Source organism: Triticum aestivum, chromosome 6B (assembly GCF_018294505.1).
Source record: "Triticum aestivum cultivar Chinese Spring chromosome 6B, IWGSC CS RefSeq v2.1, whole genome shotgun sequence".
Taxonomy (NCBI): Eukaryota; Viridiplantae; Streptophyta; class Magnoliopsida; order Poales; family Poaceae; genus Triticum; species Triticum aestivum.
In genome coordinates, this window is record NC_057810.1 from 476,045,153 (window position 1) to 476,056,151 (window position 10,999).

Consider the following 10,999-nt stretch of genomic DNA (forward strand, 5'->3'; position numbering starts at 1 on the left):
GGAAACTTGACATTATTGCAATTCCTACAAGCATATATTCCTCCCTCATAATAATTTTCAGTAGCATCATGAATGAATTCAACAATGTAACCAGCACCTAAAGCATTCTTTTCATGATCTACAAGCATAGAAAATTTACTACTCTCCACATGAGCAAAATTCTTCTCATTCGGAATAGTGGGAGTAAACTCAACAAAATAATTATCATGTAAGGAATAATCCAATTGAAAACAAAAATCATGATGACAAGTTTCATGGTTATCATTATTCCTAATAGCACACAAGTCATCACAATAGTCATCATAGATATCAACTTTGTTCTCATAATCAATTGGAACCTCTTCCAAAATAGTGGAATCATCACTAAATAAAGTTGACACTCTTCCAAGTCCACTTTCATGTTCATTACAATAAGATTCAAAATCCTCCAAAATAGTGGGATCACTACTTCCTAAAGTTGACACTCTTCCAAACCCACTTTCATCAATATAATCATCATAAATAGGTGGCATGCTTTCATCATAATAAATATTATCATCAAAACTTGGGCGACAAAATATATCATATTCATCAAACATAGCATCCCCGAGCTTGTAGCTTTGCATATCATTAGCATCATGGATATTCAAGGAATTCATACTAACAACATTGCAATCATGCTCATCATACAAAGATCTAGTACCAAGCATTTTAATGCATTCTTCTTCTAGCACTTGAGCACAATTTTCCTTTCCATCATTCTCACGAAAGATATTAAAAAGATGAAGCGTATGAGACAAACTCAATTCCATTTTTTTAGTTTTCTTTTATAAACTAAACTAGTGATAAAACAAGAAACAAAAAGATTCAATTGCAAGATCTAAAGATATAACTTCAAGCACTCACCTCCCCAGCAACGGCGCCAGAAAAGAGCTTAGTTGACGGGGTGTGAGTGCCGCTTACCTAGCCTCCCCGGCAACGGCGCCAGAAAAGAGCTTGATGTCTACTACACAACCTTATTCTTGTAGACGTTGTTGGTCCTGCAAGTGCACATGTTTGTAGGACAGTAGCAAATTTCCCTCAAGTGGATGACCTAAGGTTTATCAATCCGTAGGAGGCGTAGGATGAAGATGGTCTCTCTCAAACAACCCTGCAACCAAATAACAAAGAGTCTCTTGTGTCCCCAACACACCCAATACAATGGTAAATTGTATAGGTGCACTAGTTCGGCGAAGAGATGGTGATACAAGTGCAATATGGATGGTAGATATAGGTTTTTGTAATCTGAAAATATAAAAACAGCAAGGTAACTAGTGATAAAAGTGAGCGTAAACGGTATTGCAATGATAGGAAACAAGGCATAGGGTTCATACTTTCACTAGTGCAAGTTCTCTCAACAATAATAACATAGATAGATCATATAACAATCCCTCAACATGAAACAAAGAGTCACTCCAAAGCCACTAATAGAAGAGAACAAACAAAGAGATTATGGTAGGGTACGAAACCACCTCAAAGTTATCCTTTTTGATTGATCTATTCAAGAGTTCGTAGTAAAATAACATAGAGCTATTCTTTCCGCTCGATCCATCATAGAGTTCATACTAGAATAACACCTTAAGACACAAATCAACCAAAACCCTAATGTCACCTAGATACTCCATTGTCACCTCAAGTATCCGTGGGCATGATTATACGATATGCATCACACAATCTCAGATTCATCCAACCAACACAAAGTACTTCAAAGATTGCCCCAAAGTTTCTACCGGAGAGTCAAGAAAATGTGTGCCAACCCCTATGCATAGGTTCATGGGCGAAACCCGCAAGTTGGTCACCAAAACATACATCAAGTGGCACGTGATATCCCATTGTCACCACAGATAAACACGGCAAGACATACATCAAGTGTTCTCAAATAAAGACTCAATCCGATAAGATAACTTCAAGAGGGAAACTCAATTCATCACAAGAGAGTAGAGGGGGGAGAAACATCATAAGATCCAACTATAATAGCAAAGCTCGCGATACATCAAGATCGTGCCTGAGGGAGTTCCGGACTAGGGGGTGTCCGGATAGCCGAACTATCATGATCGGCCGGACTCCAAGATTATGAAGATACAAGACTGAAGACTTCGTCCCGTGTCCAGATGGGACTTTCCTTGGCATGGAAGGCAAGCTTGGTGATACGGATATGTAGATCTCCTACCATTGTAACCGACTTTGTGTAACCCTAGCCCTCTCTGGTGTCTATATAAACCGGATGGCTTTAGTCCATAGGACGAACAACAATCATACCATAGGCTAGCTTCTAGGGTTTAGCCTCCTTGATCTCGTCGTAGATCTACTCTTGTAACACACATCATCAATATTAATCAAGCAGGACGTAGGGTTTTACCTCCATCAAGAGGGCCCGAACCTGGGTAAAACAACGTGTCCCTTGTCTCCTGTTACCATCCGCCTAGACGCACAGTTCAGGACCCCCTACCCGAGATCCGCCGGTTTTGACACCGACATTGGTGCTTTCATTGAGAGTTCCTCTGTGTCGTCACCGATAGGCTCGATGGCTTCTTCGACCATCATCAATGACGCAGTCCAGGGTGAGACCTTTCTCCCCGGACAGATCTTCGTATTCGGCGGCTTTGCACTGCAGACCAATTCACTTGGCCATGTGGAGCAGATCAAAAGCTACGCCCCTGGCCGTTAGTTCAGATTTGGAAGTTTGAACTTCACGGCTGACATCCGCGGGGACTTGATCCTCGATGGATTCGAGCCACAGCCGAGCGTGCCGCACTATCACGGCGAGCATGATTTAGCTCTGCAGCCGGACAGTACCATGGAGGCCGCACTCGAACCCGCTGCGATCTTCAATTTGGAGCCGGCTGCGCAGATCGAGGACGGATGGCTAGACACCGCCTCGGGGGCTGCAACCTCTACGGCGATAGAGCCGAACACTGACCTTGTCCCTCATAAAGCTCGTGACTCCGAGGTGCCGAACTCCTCGCCGGACTCCGAACCTCCCGCGCCCCCTCCAATCGAATCCGATTGGGCGCCGATCATGGAGTTCACCGCAGCGGACATCTTTCAACACTCACCTTTCGGCGACATCTTGAGTTCGCTAAAGTATCTCTCGTTATCAAGAGAGCCCTGGCCGGACTGCGGTCAGGATGGTTGGGATGCGGACGACAAAGAAATTCAAAGCCCGCCCACCACCCACTTGGTAGCCGTTGTCGACGATCTAACCGACATGCTAGACTACGACTCCGAAGACATCGATGGTATGGACGACGATGCCGGAGACGACCAAGAACCAGCGCCGACCGGGCACTGGAAAGCCACCTCATCATATGACATATACATGATGGATATCCCAAAGGATGGGAATGGCAAAGGAACAGCGAAGGATGACCCCTCCAAGAAATAGCCCAAGTGCCAGCGTCAGCGGCGCCACTCTAAATCCCGCCACAGCAAGAATGAAGATTCCGGCACCGGAGATAATAATACACCGGACAGTGCCAAAGACAACCCACTCCAGCAAGATCCAGCGTAGGAGGATGAAGACGCCAGCCCTCATGAGAGAGCGGCAGAAGAAGAGGTAGAGGATTATATGCCTCCCTCCGGAGACGAGGCAAGCCTCGACGACGATGAATTCGTCGTGCCTGAGAATCCCGTCGAACAAGAGCGTTTTAAATGCATGCTTATGGCCACGGCGAACAGCCTCAAGAAAAAGCAGCAACAGCTTAGAGCTGATCAAGATCTGCTAGCCGACAGATGGACTGAAGTCCTCGCGGCCGAAGAGCATGAGCTCAAATGCCCCTCCAAAAGCTACCCTAAACGCAAGCTGCTCCCCCGATTAGAGGAGGAAGCGTATGAACCCGCATCACCAGGAGACAATATGGCTGACCGGCCACCCCGTGGTCGCGACAGAGAGGCCTCTAGGCCCTTCACTAGACCCGTACCCCGGCATCACTCGAAAAGCACAAGGCCACAGGGGAACGCTCCGGACTTGCAAGATATATTGGAGGATAAGGCAAGACAATCAAGATCGATCTATGGATCGCATGGGCGCCCCACGGTACGTGACAACGACCATCGCGCCGGACACAGTAAGTCCGGCCGGGCCAAACAAAACAGACAAAGCTCTTTTGAGCTCCGTCGTGATATCGCCCAGTACAGAGGCGCCGCACACCCACTATGCTTCACAGATGAAGTAATGGATCATCAAATCCCCGAAGGGTTTAAACCCGTGAATATCGAATCCTACGATGGCACAACAGACCCCGCAGTTTGGATCGAAGACTATCTTCTTCACATCCACATGGCCCGCGGTGACGATCTTCACGCCATCAAATATCTCCCCCTCAAGCTTAAAGGACCAGCCCGGCATTGGCTTAACAGCCTGCCAGTAGAGTCAATTGGGAGTTGGGAAGACCTGGAAGCCGCATTCCTTGATAACTTCCAAGGCACGTATGTGCGACCACCAGACGCTGATGACCTAAGCCACATAATTCAGCAGCCAGACGAATTGGCCAGACAATTCTGGACACAGTTCTTAACCAAGAAAAACCAAATCATCGACTGTCCGGACGCGGAGGCCCTCGCGGCCTTCAAGCATAACATCCGCGACGAGTGGCTTGCCCGGCACCTGGGACAGGAAAAGCCGAAATCCATGGCAGCCCTAACATCACTCATGACCCGCTTCTGCGCGGGTGAGGACAGCTGGCTAGCACGCAGCAACAACCTCAGCAAACATTCTGGCAGTCCGGATTTCAAGGACCGAAATGGCAGGTCGCGTCGTAACAAAAACAAACGCCACATCAACGGCGACAATAGTGAGGATACGACAGTCAATGCCGGATTCAGAGGCTCTAAACCCGGTCAGCGGAAAAATCCATTCAAAAGAACTACTCCAGGTCTGTCCAATTTGGACCGAATACTCGATCGCTCATGCCAGATACATGGCACCCCCGAAAAACCAGCCAACCACACCAACAGGGACTGTTGGGTATTCAAGCAGGCGGGCAAGTTAATTGCCGAAAACAATGACAAGGGGCTGCATAGCGATGACGAGGAAGAGACCCGACCGCCGAACAATAGAGGACAGAAGGGTTTCCCCCCACAGGTGCGGACGGTGAACATGATATACGCAACGCACATACCCAAAAGGGAGCGGAAGCGTGCATTCAGGGATGTATACGCGATGGAGCCAGTTGCCCCGAAGTTCAATCCATGGTCCTCCTGCCCGATCACTTTTGACCGAAGGGACCACCCCACCAGCATCCGCCACGGAGGATTCGCCGCATTGGTCCAAGACCCAATCGTCGATGGATTTCACCTCACCAGAGTCCTGATGGATGGCGACAGCAGCCTGAACCTGCTTTATCAGGATACAGTGCGCAAAATGGGCATAGACCCCTCAAGGATTAAACCTACCAAGATGACCTTTAAAGTCGTCATACCAGGAGTAGAAGCCAATTGTACAGGCTCAGTCACACTGGAAGTGGTCTTCGGATCCCCGGATAACTTCCGAAGTGAGGAGTTAATCTTCGACATAGTTCCGTTCTGCAGCGGCTATCATGCCCTACTCGGACGTACCGCGTTTGCAAAGTTCAACGCGGTGCCGCACTACACATACCTCAAGCTCAAGATGCCAGGCCCTCGAGGAGTCATCACGGTCAACGGAAACACTGAACGTTCTCTCCGAATGGAGGAACATACAGCGGCTCTCGCGGCAGAAGTACAATGCAGCCTCTTAAGGCAATTCTCGAGTCCGGCCGTTAAGCGACCCGACACAGCTATGCGCGCCCGGAGTAACCTACAACAAGACCACCTGGCACGTTCCGAGCACGCGTAGCAGTGCGGCCCCAACCCCAGCCCCTGTAAAACCTCAAAACAGGTCCTTCGCGTACACCATTACGCTCTGACGATACCATGGGCATGGGGAAAGGGGCACGACCACGATAGGCCCAGACTGCAGCTCAACCACACTAGGGGCTCTCAAGTGTGTTGTTCTTTTTTCTTTTCTTTTTCCTTTTTTACCCACAGGACTCCGTTCATCAGAGGCCCTGTCCGGCAGCAGACCTGCCGAACTCACGATGCAACAGCCAGGGAAGGATAAAGGCTACAACGAATATCCAGGTGGTCTCCATTACGAGCATTAAATTTGTTTTACGCACCATTCGGTGGCCTACCCCTGGAGGGGGACATGTTTAACAGTCCCATCCCTTGCTTATCGCACCATTTGTATCGTTCTGCACTTACAGCAGTCTTTCTTAAATAAACAATGCAGCACCTTTTTGCTTATAATTGCATTTCCTTTTTATACATATGTTCATTTATGGCATGTTGCATCCCTACACTTTGGTATGGCTAAAATACACCAGGGGCTTATGTTTCCCGCATCATGGTGTGATAAGTCCGAACACTTTCACAAGTGCGGCACCCCGAACTTATAGCACTATATGCATCGGCTCTGAATCATGTCTTGGGTCAATAGTTGGGTTTGCCCGGCTCCCATGTTTTGGTACCTTACGTTCCGTTGTATCGGCTAAGGTAGCACTGGGAGAACCACTGCGATTGCGCCCCAGTTGAGCTGGGTTAACGCCTCAGTGGAGAAAGCTAAAACTGACCGTCATGATGAGGCGAGAGCCAGTCGCTGTTTGAGAAGTTTTTTGCGAGTCCTTAAAGACTTATGCCGCTTAGAGCGAGGAGCCGGATCTTGTCCGGCCCAGGCGTGGATAGCGCCCCAAATTCGGCCTTCCGAAGACTAGGGGCTTCGCCGAAATTTAAAATTATAGAATTCTTTGGCTAAGTGAGAGTGTTCAAGCATTATAAGTCCGGTTGCCTTGTTCGCTGTGTTGAGCGCCTCCCTAGATGGACCCAAAAATGGGAACAAGAGTGCTCAAGTTTATCCCGAACACCCCAGCACTCGTGGCATGGGGGCTGAAGCCGACGACTTGCCATCTCTCAGATTTGATAAACAGCCGCACAGAAGGTAATATTTTAAATTAACAAGCGTTGCTTAGCGCATATGAACTAAGTTTTCAGCACACAGGATAACAAAATGCGAATCTACTCAAATATTACATCTTTGGAGCACTCACCCGCAATAGTGCGGGCGCCCTTCAGCACACTCTTATAATACATCTCGGGCGTGCGATGCTCCTTGCCCTCTGGTGGCGGGTCCATCACAACTTTCTGGGCATCCATCTTGCCCTAGTGCACCTTTGCGCGGGCAAGGGCCCGACGGGCACCTTCAATACAGGCGGAGTGCTTGATGACTTCAACCCACGAGCATGCATCCACCAGCCGCCGCACCAGGCCGAAGTAGCTCCCAGGAATGGCCTCCTTAGGCCACAGCTGAACTATGAGGCCCTTCATGGCCTGTTTGGCCGCCTTGTGGAGCTCGACCAGCTGCGTCAGCTGGTCGCTAAGGGGCACCGGATGTCCGGCCTCAACATACTGAGACCAGAAGGCCTTCTCCGTCGAGCTCCCCTCCTCGGCCCAATAGAACGCGGCAGCATCGGACACGCTGCGAGGAAGATCTGCGAACACTCCTGGAGAGCTCCGAATTCGGGTAAGCAACAGGTAATTAACACTCACATGCTTACTTTGCATGAAAAATGCCTTACCCGCTACTATTTTCTTCACCGCCTCAATCTCCTGGAGGGCCTTGTAGGCTTCGGCCTTAGCGGCTTTGGCACTCTCAAGAGCCGTTGCAAGCTCAGACTCTCGAGTCTTCGAGTCACGCTCCAGGCTCTCATGTTTTTTCACGAGATCCTGGAGCTCTTGCTATACCTCCGCCACCCGCGCCTCCTGCTTCTCTCGCTCGGTGCGCTCCGCGGCCACGTTGCGTTCGGCCGCGGCCACCGCCTCTTTCAGGGTCGCCACCTCGTTAGTGGCCCCTGCAATACCCACGTTATCCTTGTCATTCTTTTTGCAACCAAAATCCTTTTCTGTAAGGTACAATTTTAATAAGGTGTTACTCACCTTCCTTGTCCTCGAACTGCTTCTTGGCACGGCCGAGCTCGTTCTCGGACCGCTCGAGGTTTTCCTTCAAAGTATTGACCTCCGCAGTCAGTGCGGCAGAGGTCAGCAGCGCAGCCTGCAATCCCATATTGACATATTTATTATGACTCCTGCGTATATCTTTTTAGATCCTCAGTCCGGCTTTTCTTTCCGAACACCGAACCGAGCATCAGGGGCTACTGTCTATCCGGTACCATTTTATACATATTGAAATTCTTACCTCAAAGCCTGTTAGAAGGCTGCTGCAGGCTTCGGTCAGCCCACTCTTGGCGAGCTGAACCTTTTGAATCACCGCACTCATAACAGTGCGATGTTCCTCTTTGATGGAGGCGCCGTTGAGCGCCTCCAGCAAATTATTCGGCGCCTCCGGTTGGATGGAGGCAGCTGGCGTCACGGTCTTGCCCTTCTTGCGAAGGGGTCGCCCGCCGGACTCCGGAGCCACTGTGGGTTCCGGAGCCGAGTCTGGTGCAAAGTCCGGGAGGTTGTCCTGTGACACCTCCGGAGCCTCCTCCTCCTGGTGGGTCCCTTCCTGGGATCCCACCTCGGCATCGTCCGCGGCACGGGGGGTGGAGGCAGTCGGAAGAGAATCCATATCCAACGCACCTAAGGACCCGCTCGACGAAGCGGGAAGATCATCCTTGGGCGGACTGCAGGGTTGTATGCGGCATTAGAAAGACATTATGTGGCGAAAAAGAAAAACCTTGAAGTTATTCGGGAGTCCGGATACTTACGATCTTGCCAGGGGCTTGGCCCTTGGAGGCCAGTCCTCGTCGTCATCACTGGCGTTGGCAGAGCACTCCGGGGGAAGAGTTTTTCCCTTCTTGGACCCTTCGGCCTCCCTTGTTGGGGAGGCCTTCCTTTTCTTCCCTCCCACCGCTGGGGGAGAGGCTTTCTTCTTCTCCTCCTTGCCTTGGTGGGAGGAGTCGGCCTCGGATTCATCATCCGATAGCACTTGAAAACGGGAACTCTTCCGAGTCCCCGTGGCCTTCTTCTTGGCCTTCTTCTCCGGCACCACGTGGGGTGCCGAAGCCAGCAGCCCCGTTAGGCGGGCGTCCGCTGGGTCCTCTGGCAATGGGGCCGGACAGATAGTTCGTTCGGCCTTCGCAAGCCAGTCCTGTGAAAGGTAAAGGGAGTTTAGATCCCGCATAGAGTCAAACTATGGAGAACAAGTGGCAAAATCACTTACCTCATCAGCTAGACGCTGCGAGCGGAATCCGCGATCTTCGGTAGCGGATGTAGGAGCCTCGGTGCCCTTGAATAGCACCTTCCAGACATCTTCGTACGTAGTGTCGAAGAGCCCTCTCAGGGTCTAGTGCTGTGCCGGATCGAACTCCCACATGTTGAAACCCCGTCGTTTGCACGGGAGAATCCGGCGGATGAGCATGACCTGGACTATGTTGACAAGCTTGAGCTTCTTGTCCACCAACTTTTGGATACAGGCTTGGAGTCCGGTCAGCTCCTCCGAATCGCCCCAGATCCGTCCACTCTCTTTCCAGGAGGTGAGCCGTGTAGGGATGCTGGATCTGAATTCAGGGGCCGCTGCCCAATCAGGGTCACGCGGCTCGGTGATGTAGAACCACCCCGATTGCCACCCCTTAGTGGTTTCCACGAAAGTGCCCTCCAGCCACGTAACGTGGGACATCCTGCCCACCATGGCGCCTCCGCACTCCGCTTGGCTGCCCTTCACAACCTTCCGCTTGACACTGAAGGTCTTGAGCCACAAGCCGAAGTGGGGCTAGATGCAGAGGAAGGCCTCGCACATGACGATAAACACCGAGATGTTGAGGATGAAATTCGGGGCCAGATCATGGAAATCTAGGCCGTAGTAGAACATGAGCCCCCGGACAAAGGGATGAAGTGGGAAGCCCAGTCCGCGGAGGAAATGGGGAAGAAATACTACCCTCTCATGGGGCCTGGGGTGGGGATGAGCTCTCCCTCGTCGGGGAGCCGGTGCACGATATCGCTGGACAAATATCCGGCGTCGCGCGGCTTCTGGATCTGCCCCTCCGTGACGGAGGAGGCCATCCACTTGCCTCCCGCTCCGAACATAGTTGGAGAAGGTTGAGGTGAGAAGTGCGGACTTGGGCGCTGGAGCTCGAGTTCGCAGAGATGGATAAGCCAAGGAGGAAGAAGGCGCAGGTAAAAGGGTTGGATCTTTACCCCCTTATATGGGCGGACAAAAACATGTGTCCCCACCGGCCTGGTAAAACTCGCTTATCTCCCAAGCGTCACAATCAATGGCGCGGTTGGGTTACCCACGTCCGTATTGATGGGAATCCCGGAATAAGGGGAACACAATCTCTGCTTCGACAAGACGTGCCAAGGAAACCGCTTCGCTGAACGCGCGGAGGTAGAACAATAAAAACAATTTGAGTAAAGGTTTGGTAGTGGTGTGACGTCACGCCACAAAATACGTCAGCAGATTGAACTTGTGTAATATTATTCTCTCTACGATGGTACGTGGAATTTATTTTTGCAGAGCCGGACACTATCCTGGTGTTCACAATCTTCTATAAATTATTCGGAGGAAGAACCCGCCTTGCAATGCCGAAGACAACATGCGCGCCGGACTCGTCGTCATTGAAGCCTGGTTCAGGGGCTACTGAGGGAGTTCCGGACTAGGGGGTGTCCGGATAGCCGAACTATCATGATCGGCCGGACTCCAAGACTATGAAGATACAAGATTGAAGACTTCGTCCGTGTCCGGATGGGACTTTCCTTGGCGTGGAAGGCAAGCTTGGCGATACGGATATGTAGATCTCCTACCATTGTAACCGACTTTGTGTAACCCTAGCCCTCTCCGGTGTCTATATAAACCGGATGGCTTTAGTCCATAGGACGAACAACAATCATACCATAGGCTAGCTTCTAGGGTTTAGCCTCCTTGATCTTGTGGTAGATCTACTCTTGTAACACACATCATCAATATTAATCAAGCAGGACGTAGGGTTTTACCTCCATCAAGAGGGCCCAAACCTGGGTAAAACATCGT